Source organism: Ruditapes philippinarum, unplaced genomic scaffold (genome assembly GCF_026571515.1).
Source record: "Ruditapes philippinarum isolate M1 unplaced genomic scaffold, ASM2657151v2 ctg15604_1_1_1_1, whole genome shotgun sequence".
NCBI classification, from domain to species: domain Eukaryota; kingdom Metazoa; phylum Mollusca; class Bivalvia; order Venerida; family Veneridae; genus Ruditapes; species Ruditapes philippinarum.
The window spans coordinates 8,129-20,678 of record NW_026865924.1 but is presented as its reverse complement, the minus strand read 5'-3'; the positions used below and the strand labels follow the sequence as shown (position 1 = coordinate 20,678).

The 12,550-nt window shown below is 30.3% G+C and overlaps 1 non-coding gene across 1 annotated transcript; it reads left to right on the top strand.

The window, feature by feature from the left end:
- The first annotated feature begins 10,258 nt into the window (after positions 1–10,258).
- Positions 10,259–10,354, top strand: Trnam-cau (transfer RNA methionine (anticodon CAU)). Its single transcript has 2 exons — positions 10,259–10,295; positions 10,319–10,354. It is a non-coding gene; the product is annotated as a tRNA-Met (tRNA).
- Positions 10,355–12,550: the final 2,196 nt, after the last annotated feature.

The window sequence follows — 12,550 nt, the reverse complement described above, 5'->3', positions numbered from 1 at the left end:
TTTATGTATGTTTTGGTTTTGTTGTTGTTGTTTTTTTTTTGCTTTCCTGATTACATGAATTTGCACGTCGATGTTGATCATTTCGATTTATAAAGCACACAAACTTTCTTATATATGATAAAGGTTTAAAAATAGTATCATCCGACTTCATTAGTTCATTAGTTGACATATATAATATGAAACAATCATTTCAGATCAATACTAAAAAACCACCCCATTATGAATCAGACATTCTAATGTTCGCTATGTACAGCTCTATAAAATATTATTAATCAATATCAAAATTATAACGGTCATTAATTTATTTCTAGTACCATGATCAATTATTACACATATCCAGTTAAGCAGAATTAGTAGTAGTAATAACAAAAGCTACATGTACGGCAGCGCACGATATAGTTATATTCTCTTACATTGGCCGTCTGTAACAGGACAAAACACGGTAGTACACGGTGACCTTGGTCTAGAAGTCGATGTATGAGTGGACGTCGTGAACGTGTGTCTCGTACGATTTCTTTGCTTTTACACTGATTTGGAAACAAGCATGTTTGCAATTGTACCCTTGATACCAAAACAAAATGTTAAAATTAAGACGTTGGCAACAAAAAACAAACATCCTATGTAATTCATGCATTGACAAAGTTAATGATCGGTAGCTTTACAAAACGTATCTGTGAACGCGTTAAGCTAAATAATAATAGAAATACTTAACACCAATGCATAACAATACTTTATTAATATGTTTCTAAATGAATATATCAATACAATGATTCTGTCTGTGAATCAAACAACTTGACCTATTCGATATATACGTAATTTCTGGTACTATAACAATAAAAGGATAATAAATCCAAGAATAGGTTTTGAAAAATGGTAGGCACTTGTTTTAGAAACATTGTTAACTATAAAACGATACATGTATGACAAAAAGTAGACAAATATCAATAAGATTTCTTTTGATTGAAAGAACAATGTAATTTTTTACATACCATCAGTCGAGATATCTTTTATGTACTTTTAATAAAATATGTAGAATATTCTGGTTAAATGTCAATGTACTCTTGCAAGCAAGAAAAAAAGAAATTGCTTAATATTGACTTTTCTACGAAGTTTTTAAAGTTATATAAATTACGTCATTCTTGTTTTATCAATTTTAATAAAAGTCTATAAGTAAAAACGATGATCGTTTAGGTACACATGGAAACTTCGAATAATGGAATAAACTACGCCAAACTAAAACATATGTTCAAACTGAACAATAAGTTTTTAATTAATTTATTGCTCTCATACAAAGATAATTATATATATAAAAACAAATATTCAAGTTTAGCATATTAACCCAATGAATATCAACAAGGCTTTTTAAACATTGTCTGGAATTATAATTTCTTTGTCAAAATGAAGAATTCGTTCACAATATCGACTGAAGAAGAAAGTGCCACAGAAATGTTCATTACAGAAAAAGAGCAATTGACCATTAGTAAATGTAAATTTTATTTGGTTGCAAACGAAGTTAATTTGGACATGGCATCAAAAATGTCATGATAGATTACGTGTTTTCAAGACACAATTTGCCAACATACCTGTAGAAAGTTTAGGAGTAAATCTTTCATTTCTAATTTTTGTGTGCGTATGTTTTATGTGCGTGCATTGGTGCGTGCGTGCGTGTGTGCGTCCGTGTGTGTGTGCGCGTGCGTGCGTGAGTGAATGTTTAGTCTATTTGCAAGATATCCAAGGCCATGTAGCTCCCGGGAATTGCTATAAATATTCCCCAAAATGAGTCATAAACAATAAGTTGATGCACAGACAGGGACAGTTTTATATTTTGTCCTAGGCAAATAGTTGTCATCATCACTAAGAGTTATTGTTAAATCATTATTATTATTATAGGTGTCAATATTTTGAGATATTTCTCTAAATAAGCCCAAGTTTAAATCGAAGCGTTTTACCTTATTATTTCTTTGTATTTAATGGATGCATATATTTTGTATCACCTAATAATTTGCATGGATGTACATTATGTGTTGCATGTAAGGCATTATTAGATGGCCTGCTTAATATACAACGTTTGCAAAGAAACAGAAACAGAAAAACGCAGACATGATTTTTTTTTCTCTTTCGAAAAAATCATAATTATGATAAACCGCTGTAATTATGTAGAAGCCTATGATAACAATGTTTTTCTTAAATTAACGCCGGATCAGACAGTGTGAAGTACGACATAAATAGTTTGAATTAAATATTTAACAACAACACTAGCAGCAGCAACAGCACCAGCAGCATAGAACCAGCATATTGTCTTCATAGACCTTACATTATTAAATAAATGTCATTTCTAAAATGAATATGTGCTTAATCACATGAAATATTTTTACGTTGTAGTTTCGAAGTATATTTATTGGGGATTTAAGAATAAGCATCGAGATCATATTATATACATCAATGTTTCAATTGTGTATCCTCGGTGCTGAATATTATATATCAATTTCAAATTTAAGGTGAACCTAAAATAACATGTTTATCAATTTTTTGAAATAAATCTTTTTTTACTTGACAATAACTGAACAATAACATTAAATTAACCCATTACTTCATATACACGCCTTTTAACGCCTTTTTCACCCCCCCCCCTTTTTTGTTGTCTCAAATGATGAAAAAATGCCTTATTTAGGCCCCCAACACTTGTTTTTGTTTGAGAAATGTTGTTAAAAAAATTGACCTCTTTTTCGGCGCGGCCCCCAACCAAAAGATACATCAGGGGGTTGCCAGAAGGGGGATGTGCCCCCTTCTGTTTTGGGGGGTTTGAAGGGGGGCGGAGACCCCCTCATCGCCAAGAAAATTTTGGACTTGTGAGAGGCTGTAAATGACCCCAGATTGATCATAAGGTAACGTGTAACCAACGCTGAAAAGCATTTGACTCTATCTCAATCCATTGATAAGTTGCAGCACTTTGAAATCAATTTTGATGGAAAAAATCAACGCAAAATAGTGATTTTTGGCAATTTTGAGATGTCCCCTCGTTGCCATGGTAACAGAAAATTTAAGTCTGAGCATGTTGTTGCAAGGACAATGGTCCAGTCAACATTTGTGCCAAGTTTGATTAGTGTTGAAGCAGTTTTTATAGTATTATAGCAATTTGAACTTGTAACGGGAGACTTTTCAATGAAAACAGCCATTTTTCACAAAATGCTCATGAAGCAATGGGTTAAAGAGACATAGAACCCCTTATGAAAATGTCACAGGGCTCAGTTTGATATAGCCTGGAAAAGGACAGTAAGGGAAAATGCAAGTTACTGTTCACGCCCCCTGCTCCAGTTTAAGCAGTATTCAGCATTAAACCAGAAATGGTAGGATTTAGAATTAAACGAATTAAAGATTGTTATGGTGGTACTGAAAGTGTTAGCTAAATGTTAACCAAATTAAATATGAAACATCTGTAACAACCGTAATTAAAAAGATTTCAAAAGATCACATATGCCGCGTATTGAGTTGGGCATTAAATAATTCTAACGCTTGTATGAGACAGAGTGTTATTTTGATCAGAAATGTTTATTGTATAGCTCTCATATTGTTATTTATTTCAAACAATGTAATTAACGATACACAGTACCTGTGTTTCTTAAAAAGCATTCAAATAAAATACTTATACATGTATTTTTGATTTAATGCTGATTTTAATTTTATTTCCTAAACTAAACACTATTCATCTTTTAAAAGTTACAAATGTTGAAATTTCTTTTTTTTTTATTTTAGACTTTTATCAGATTGTCTTTTAAATGAAATGTGCAGGTCTATTTATGGTAAACATTTTTGTAATGATAAGAAGTTATCGACAAAAATATAGTCGAAAATGCGCAATTTTTCACATTTTATTTCTCTTTATTTCTCTTTATAACCAATATAATATGTTTAATCATCTTTCAATTATCAATGTAAATAGAAGTCATGAATGTTTTGATAAAATTGCAAACGCGACTGCTTGTCTCTGAAATACTTGAATCAAATCAGTTATCAATATTAGATTCAATCTGGAAACAGTTAATTAATAATTATCTACTACACAAACTTTTCTGTCTCCTCCTTTTCAAGGTCTTCCTGTGTATTTTTATAAATCACATATTTATCTTCTTACATGTCTTAAACTATGTTTTGTATACAGGAAATGACGTCGTATGCAAAACATGATGACGTTTTCCGTCAAAACTGTTCCACTGCATAACGTTATTTCCCTTATTCACTGTTATCTATTATAATATTATTATTATTATTTTCACTTTTATCAGTGAAACATTTAAAAATTTAATTTATGAACGATTTCAAAGTTTAAAATGAAATATAAGTGAATCAAATAATACATTTAAACCAGTAAAATTATATATTGTAACAAATGTATTAGTCTTAAATGATAATATATGATAATACATGTATCTCGAAGCAAATCATATACAACTATAAGATGTAGAGAGAAACACAGTAAAGTGACATTTCAATGAATTCGAATTTGATGTGTTTTTAAATCAACACAAAGGACATTCACATGTTTTCGTCTATTATCACACAATATGATATAGAATGTAAGTGTATGATATAAGATAAGTAGATCTAAATTTTATAATAATATGCTTCTAAGTCATAACAAAGCACGTTTAACTTGACATTACAATTCAGCAATCAGTTTTGCACTTCAGATTGATAAGACAATATTCCTATAGCTCGTGTGTTATTCATTAAATAGTATTTACTTAAAAGGAACCTACAAAACCCACACTTATCTTTCTTTTTGTTGTTTCAGAAATATAACGCAATCGTGATTGAAAGGACCTCGATAAACTTCGCAGTATTGTTTGATTAACGGACGGCTATGTTGCCGTCATTTTGTTTCACGCTATTAGATGGAATATTTAGATGTGTTGGCGTTAAATTTATCTTTTTTATGTTATCATTATTACTGCGCGACAAATCATGTGCTAAATTTTGTTATATGTTTAAATAACTTCAATGAAATTTTATGAAACATATAAAAGCAGTGATCTCGTTTAGAGCTAGCACGTGTTTAACAGTATGTTACGCGATATCTAAATTATATATAGTTATATTTGTTATGACCTTTCTCCTTTACTTCTGTACCTTACATTACTGAATATGCACGATAGTCTTCCTGTGACATTTCTTAGCCACAGCTCTTGACATCTGGGAAGTCGGTTGCCAATAACTTATCGATTTCAACTGCGTAGTAGATGCAAACTGAAAATTGATACTACCTTGATCACTTGACGATCCATTGCAAGTAGCTCCAATTTAGCTTATAGACAATTACATTACCGTATAAGTGGTTTTTTCTGCGGTGACTTTATTTCTGCGTTTTCTGCGGTCAGTTTCAGCACCGCAGAAATAAAAACCGCAGAATATTTCTCCACATTTTGTTTTTTTAACGATATGTGTCCTACATAATGACCTGTTTCCTCTAAAGTAATAACGACTAACGGATTATAACAGTTAGCGGGTCATCGAATTATATATAATTGCTTTCGGCTAAGTATGTAATATGTGCTTGTAAGGATGTATTTGTTGTTTATTATGCCAATTTATGAACAAAGAAATTTAAACATCATAGTGTTAATTAAAAATTGCCTGTACGCTAAAGGTTTGTTTACCACTAAATCATTAAAACCATTTCAACCCTTTACTGCTAAATAATCGTCGTACACATTAATTGTTGTCCGATTTACGATAAACTTCTATCTGTTTTATTAAATTAAAGATACTACCGGGGTATATTTTTCACACGTCATTTCACGCTGATCAAAAGTCTATTATTGTACATTAAATTTGCTTGCAAGCAAACAATATAATTGTTTGTAATTACCATATAGTTTTGCGGTGACGACGGTAAACAAAATTTTAATGCGAATGTGTACATGCAAATAAAATAGGTAAAGTAATGTGACTTAGACTTTGATAGGATGAGCCGCAGAATTTAAATCACGTTTTGTCCAAAGATTGTGCCGCAGAAATAAAGTCCGCAGAAATAAAAACATGCCAAAATTTGGAAAAACCGCAGAATTTGGAGCCCGCAGAAAAAACCACTTATACGGTAATTTAAATTAAAGAGACATAGAACCCCTAAAGATAATGTAACAGGGCTTGGTTTGATATAGCCTGCATAAGGACAGTACGGGAAAATGCAAGTTACTGTCCGCGCCCCCTGCTCCAGTTTAAGCAGTATTCAACATTAAACCAGAAATTGTAGAATTTAGTATTAAACGAATTAATGATTGTTGTCGTGGTACAGAAAGTGTTAGCTAAATGTTTACTAAATAAATATAAAACATACGTAACAACCGCAATTAAAAGGTTTCGAATGTTCACATTTGACGAGTATTGTGTTGTGCATTAAAGTATTTAAACGCTCCTAGGATACAGAGCGTTATTTTGACCAGGATAGTTTATTGTGTCGCTCTCTTCTATTGTATGTAATTTATATCATATATTGTAATTTATTTCAGCCAACGTAATTAACGATTTCGTTTTAACATTTCGGAAGTGAACTGTAAATTAAGCTTGCAGACATACAAGGTCTATCAATTGTGTCTGTCAGAAATTTAAGTGTTTTTGTTTATTTATTAGGCATGAAAGTCACAACCAATTACATTTTAATAGCTCATTATAACCTCTAAGAATGTAAAATTAGGAACATATATTTCAAATGGGTTTCTGTTTTGAATAATCGATACAACATATTTATATTCATCAACGTGAGGAATTCGCATTAGATTTCTACCTTTATAATAGAAATCTGAATATTATGTGTGTAGTGCTACTTAATGTAGTTATGAGTTAAGAATGTTTTTAGTCCTTTCGTTGAATCGGCTTTGGGTTTTGACTTGTAAGATTTTATGCTGATTAAAATTAATTTAATCTCATATATTAAACACTATTCATTTTTTTAAAGTTACAAATGTTTAAGTTTCTAATGCCGTTGGGATATTGATTACTATTTTAGAGTTTTATTATTCATTTTTGTTGTTGTTTTTATTCAATTAGTCACTTTCTAATGTTTACAATTTAAATAAAATAGACCAATAATAGAAATTATCCTCTAAATGTGTATCAGATAAGAGCGTCTGACCAGAAAAAGCCATGTCATTGGTTTATCATCAACTTTTTTGAAACAATAGTTAAGTTAGTATATGATAAATACGCACTAATATTGGCTATTTTTTCATCAATTGTCTTATAATTTCTCATTTAGACACATGGTCATAAAAACGTATATATTTGATTAAATTTGCATGCATGATCTCCAATGAAACAACGTAGGCATATTAAGTGGAGGAAAGACAATGGAGGGGCGCTAATCTATTTTTTATTTTAAAATATCTTACCTTGATTATGATCTCTCTGATTAGTTCAGGCGATTTACAAATACATAACATCTATCAAAGTGTATTTATTATTATACTGATTATGCATGTAGTAATATGCTAAATATCTATTTAGTAAGGTAAAACCATACCAATATGAACATAACTTCAAGTAATGCAATGGCGCCAGCGTAGGTAAATAAAACGACCTTTAGGTTGACATTCTCTATATAATAGTACAACACAGGCGAATCAAAATCTGGAAAAGGTGTGATTGAAAGTTCCACATCCCTCCCGCTCTCACCCAAGCACGAGCTTAAGGTTCTTTCAATATGAAACACTATCATGGTTGAAACAAAGTTTGCATATACTTAAACTCAAAGTATCCATGAGGAAAAAAACAATGTGACATTGCAAATCATAGTCTAATGTGTTCACGTATATGACCTGAATTTGTATAATTATCTGGTATTTCAATACATGACGTTTATTATCGAATGAAAACATTTCATTTTTATATTAAAATCCCATCTGAATGCGTCTCATCGTTCACTTGAAATATGAAAGTTTTGTTTGTACAGAATGTCATTAACAATACGATATAGCAAAATGTTATTGCTGTAATTATTTCATGTAATTCAAGAAGATTCCGTGTGTCAAAGGGCTGTAATGGAACAAAACACCACGTCTAAGTCAACATCATGAATAATGTCGCTTCAATAGTTTGATTTATTTCTATTCGATTTCAAAGAAAACAATCAAGTAAAAAAAATCCAGAAAACAAGCATGTTTCATATACAGTAAGAAATAAGTAAATACATGTACGTATCATTTGAAGAGTACAGCTTAATATACGATGGATCATTGTTGCTCTAATATTTCTTTAAGCAATTCATTTTGATGTTCAGTGGCAAACCATTCTTTCATCTTATATTTTATTCCAGGATAGTTTTACATGTACGCATATCGTTTAAAGTTGATAACATGTTTGCTAGTATTCATATCTAAATACAACTATAAAGATCATTAGTTTTCCTAATAATTTCCTAGGGAAAAGCATCAAACATCAAACTCCGCTCACCAGTTACACTACTGCCATAAACCAATGCCTTCACACAAATTACGTGATGATGGTCTTATCACATGATTGTGTCAATATTGCTAATAAACAAAACAAATTGTTGAAAACTTGATTGATCTGTAATAAACAGCGACACTTTGACTTGAGCTCGAGTGTCAAGTCTGTCGATTTGACTGAAAAAAAGAAAAAAAACAACATTTGTTTAATTTGCATGTGTATAATCGGAATTATTGATTTCTTGATTGACGTTTCTTTCAAAAGCGTCAATTGTTTTGGAAATAATCGGTGCGATATTAAACATTATTTTCATAATATTTATATTTCCGATTGTTTTTATTTGATTTCACATCTTACACCTCACAGTCTTGAAGCATTCACAAAACCGTGTTTACTTTAAAAAAAAAAAAAATCAAAATTCAAGAAAAATCATATCGTCAAAAATATTGAGAAAAAGGTTGTGATTGCAAAGATATAATTATATTAGGGGAGATCGCTACGTGGGAGATGGTAATTAAATAAGATAGGTTCCATAGATAGTCACTCATTAATCGTTCGGTAACCAGTACCAAATGTGACAACAAATGTATGACTACAATTTCGTACTATTTTAATCACGTTAACTAGAGCGACATGTTTCTTACGTATCTTAGAATTAAACACAATTAGATAATCAAGATTAAACATTATTGCATAAATTATCAAAAATGATTATCTTCTGTTTACACCGGTGGTAGTCAAATTTACTATTTAAGAAGATAAAAAGTAGCAATTTTGAAGTCGTAACGACTTTGTTATGAACCTAACGTTGCGTACTTTTCATTGCTATTGTGTAACAAAGACAGCTAGCAGACTTCGCTTTTAAGTTATTATCAATTAATCATTAATAATGGATCGAAGCATTAATTGCAAGTTTTTTACCATTTGTATTTAAAATATAAATTACATGTACTTAATTTTTTATTTTTTTTTATTTTTTCAAACAACAACAACTAAAGCAGTCGTCCAAATAACTGAAATTTTTTAAGGCAATATTTTCCCGTAATCAATCTGTTTTAAGAACGGAAAAAAATGAATCTGAATTTTTTTTGAAATTTCATTTACTTGAAACACACTTCATTCTATTTTGATAGTAAATATAATTGTATGGTTTTAGTAGATATATTTACCTTTAAAATGTCGGGCAAACTATCCTTTTAAATATATATTATGCTAAAATTTAATATTTAAAAATATTGATAATTATTGCAATACAGTTTTTTTTTCTAATGTAAACTGACATCTTTTGAGTACACGCATATATTGAGATAATTTACGTTTTAAACACTACACACTATACGTAACAAAATATAAATGCTTAATGACATTTATTTAAAAGATACTGACAGTGTTTCTATAAACGACAAAATTCACTGAACAAGGAATAGCAGCTTCTCAAACACAGTTTGTGTATTCTTTCATTCAAATTAAACATAATTAGTAAGATTTTCCCAGATAACAAATACTTTCTGCATTAAAATTGTTTTACACAAACATGAAACTATTAATATTCTTAAGATGCTGTCTTTATAATTTTAAATGTTAAAACATGTATGTTTAACCGTGCAAACTTAATGTCAACATTTTGCCATTGAAGTGTTTGTATAGTCGCATAACAGTGTGTTAATTTAAGTACTTTACAACTTAACCGCGATATTGCCTCAAGGCTAATGTAAAGGTAGTGCACAATGCTACTGTAAACATATAAAACTATTAACTTAAGATGTATAAATAAGACGTTTTGTAAAATGATATGGTTAAAGCTTAAAAAATATATGCCTCGGTAGCGCAGTAGGTAGCGCGTCAGTCTCATAATCAATTATACGACCATAGAGTTATCTGAAGGTCGTGAGTTCGATCCTCACCCGGGGCATTCATTTTTTCTTCAGGGTTTGTTATTTGCATCAAATGATGAAGTGTTGACGCTTATTGACCATATAAACACTACCATTTCTGGTAGAGTATATGTTTAAATTATTGACTAAGATTGACATCAATTTAAATAAATGATTTATTAATCAAAGTAGAAACAAGTATGTACAAATTTACCTATTAAAACAAATATTTATTTATATATGTATTTTACTATCTAGCGCTTACAAAAGTGGGGCCATGTTTTGTATATGTTACCAATATTTCTATTATCAGATTTATGCCTTGTATAAGTGTGATTATTTATCATGATGATAATACAATATTGATTCCTAGATCACTGTCAAAGCAAATCAATTTTAAGTATGCAAGGTAGAGTATTTGAAAGTTATTTGTATATGAACCGGAATGAAAGAAAATCCATTTCGTGTTATTCGTTATATTTTTTAATTAACTTAACTTATTTCTTTATTTTTTTTTTGTAAAAATGTTCATAAAAATCTTTTTTATATAACGTATTTATATATATGTAAGTCCTAGAAAAAAAGAAAAGATAAGCAAACAAATGTTTGAATTTAACAATTTCAAAGAACATTTTATTTGCATGTAAATGTCGGGTATCATAAAAAACAAATACATTTGAACACACAGTGGAATTGTTGTCGATTTTTTTACATTTTTTGTATTTTGTGTTGATATCGATTTTGTGTGTTTTATATAATTCATTCATCGCGACAGTCATAATGGTATGCCGTAGTCAATGCAACAAAATATGCCCAAAGTTTGCTGAGATACTAGTTGTCTCACATTCCTTTGCAACAGATTATATGTCTTCAAGGAATTTTTGACTTGAAAGTGATCACATTACAAAGGCCTGCATTGTCGTTGTATATTCATCATCCGAAAACAAATCCAAAAATATGACAGCCTTATGTTTACAAGTGCGTTAAAAGAGTAATTTCATGCTTTGTGAATCGCGTTAATAAATTTTCAATATTGGTAACTTAATTTCTCGTGAGTGTATACCGAACTTCGATAAACTGTCCGGCTGAAATTATTCTCAAGGAATGATGAATATTACTGATATAAGTCACGGGATTTTGTCTTCATACATAAACTATTGATTTATTTCCCGTTCATTTTATTGTATGTTTGTCGTCGATATCAAATCAGTTGGCTCATACCACATTTAGTTCGAATCGTATGAGGGACATTTGTATTTCCACCAGTAAAATTTGAACATCAAACATCATTTGTATTCGTTTGTTAAACTGAAGAAAAACGATTTTCGTTAATCCTTTTTTCTGTTAAAAACAAAAGGAAAGAACTTGCAACTTAAGGTTTTCATTGCAAAGGAATTGCATGACAGTTATATTAATGTAAAAAAAATACCCCCTCCCCCCAGTCACGCTTATGCTAAATTCAAAATTGACTTTGAAATGGTAAAGATTTGAAAATAAATAAATAAACAAACAAACAGCATCTGCAACAGTTATCATAAAAACTTCAAATTGACACATTCGTGCTATTCCAATGAAAGCGGCATTTTGTTTCGTGAAGAATGAAGTAATACTTCCTTTCGATAAATCAATTTGACTATAAAACATTTAGTGACAGTTGGCTGCGCATAATTACATTGATAAAATATCAACGAATGACACTAAATACAGATTCAAACGGAAAGAAATGGAAAATCGTTACACGAGTAAAACCACAAGTAACTTGATTGTTGTTAACATGCTATCAATTTGTTTGGATAATTTCGATTTACAGAGCACACAAACTTTTTTATCTATGATTAAGGTTTAAAAACAGTATTGTCAAGCTTTTTAAAAAAAATCACAAATTGGCATATTAATATATAAAACAGTAATTTCAGATCAATACTTGTAAGCTTTAAAAGAATACCCCATTGTGAATCGACATTTTTATGTTCGCTAGAACCATGATCAATTAGCACACATTCTGATGTATTCTGATCTATAAGTACACTATAATAGCAGAAAAAGGAATTACTGTAGTAAATGTTTTAAAACAAAAGCTATCTTCAAACATTTGCTGTTTACAAGCGGGGAAAAACATGCTAGTACACGGTGGCCTTGATTAAGAACCGGATGTATGACTGGGCGTCGTGGACGTGTATCTCGTACTTTTTGTTTGCTTTTACACTGATTCGGAAACAATCATGTTTGCAATT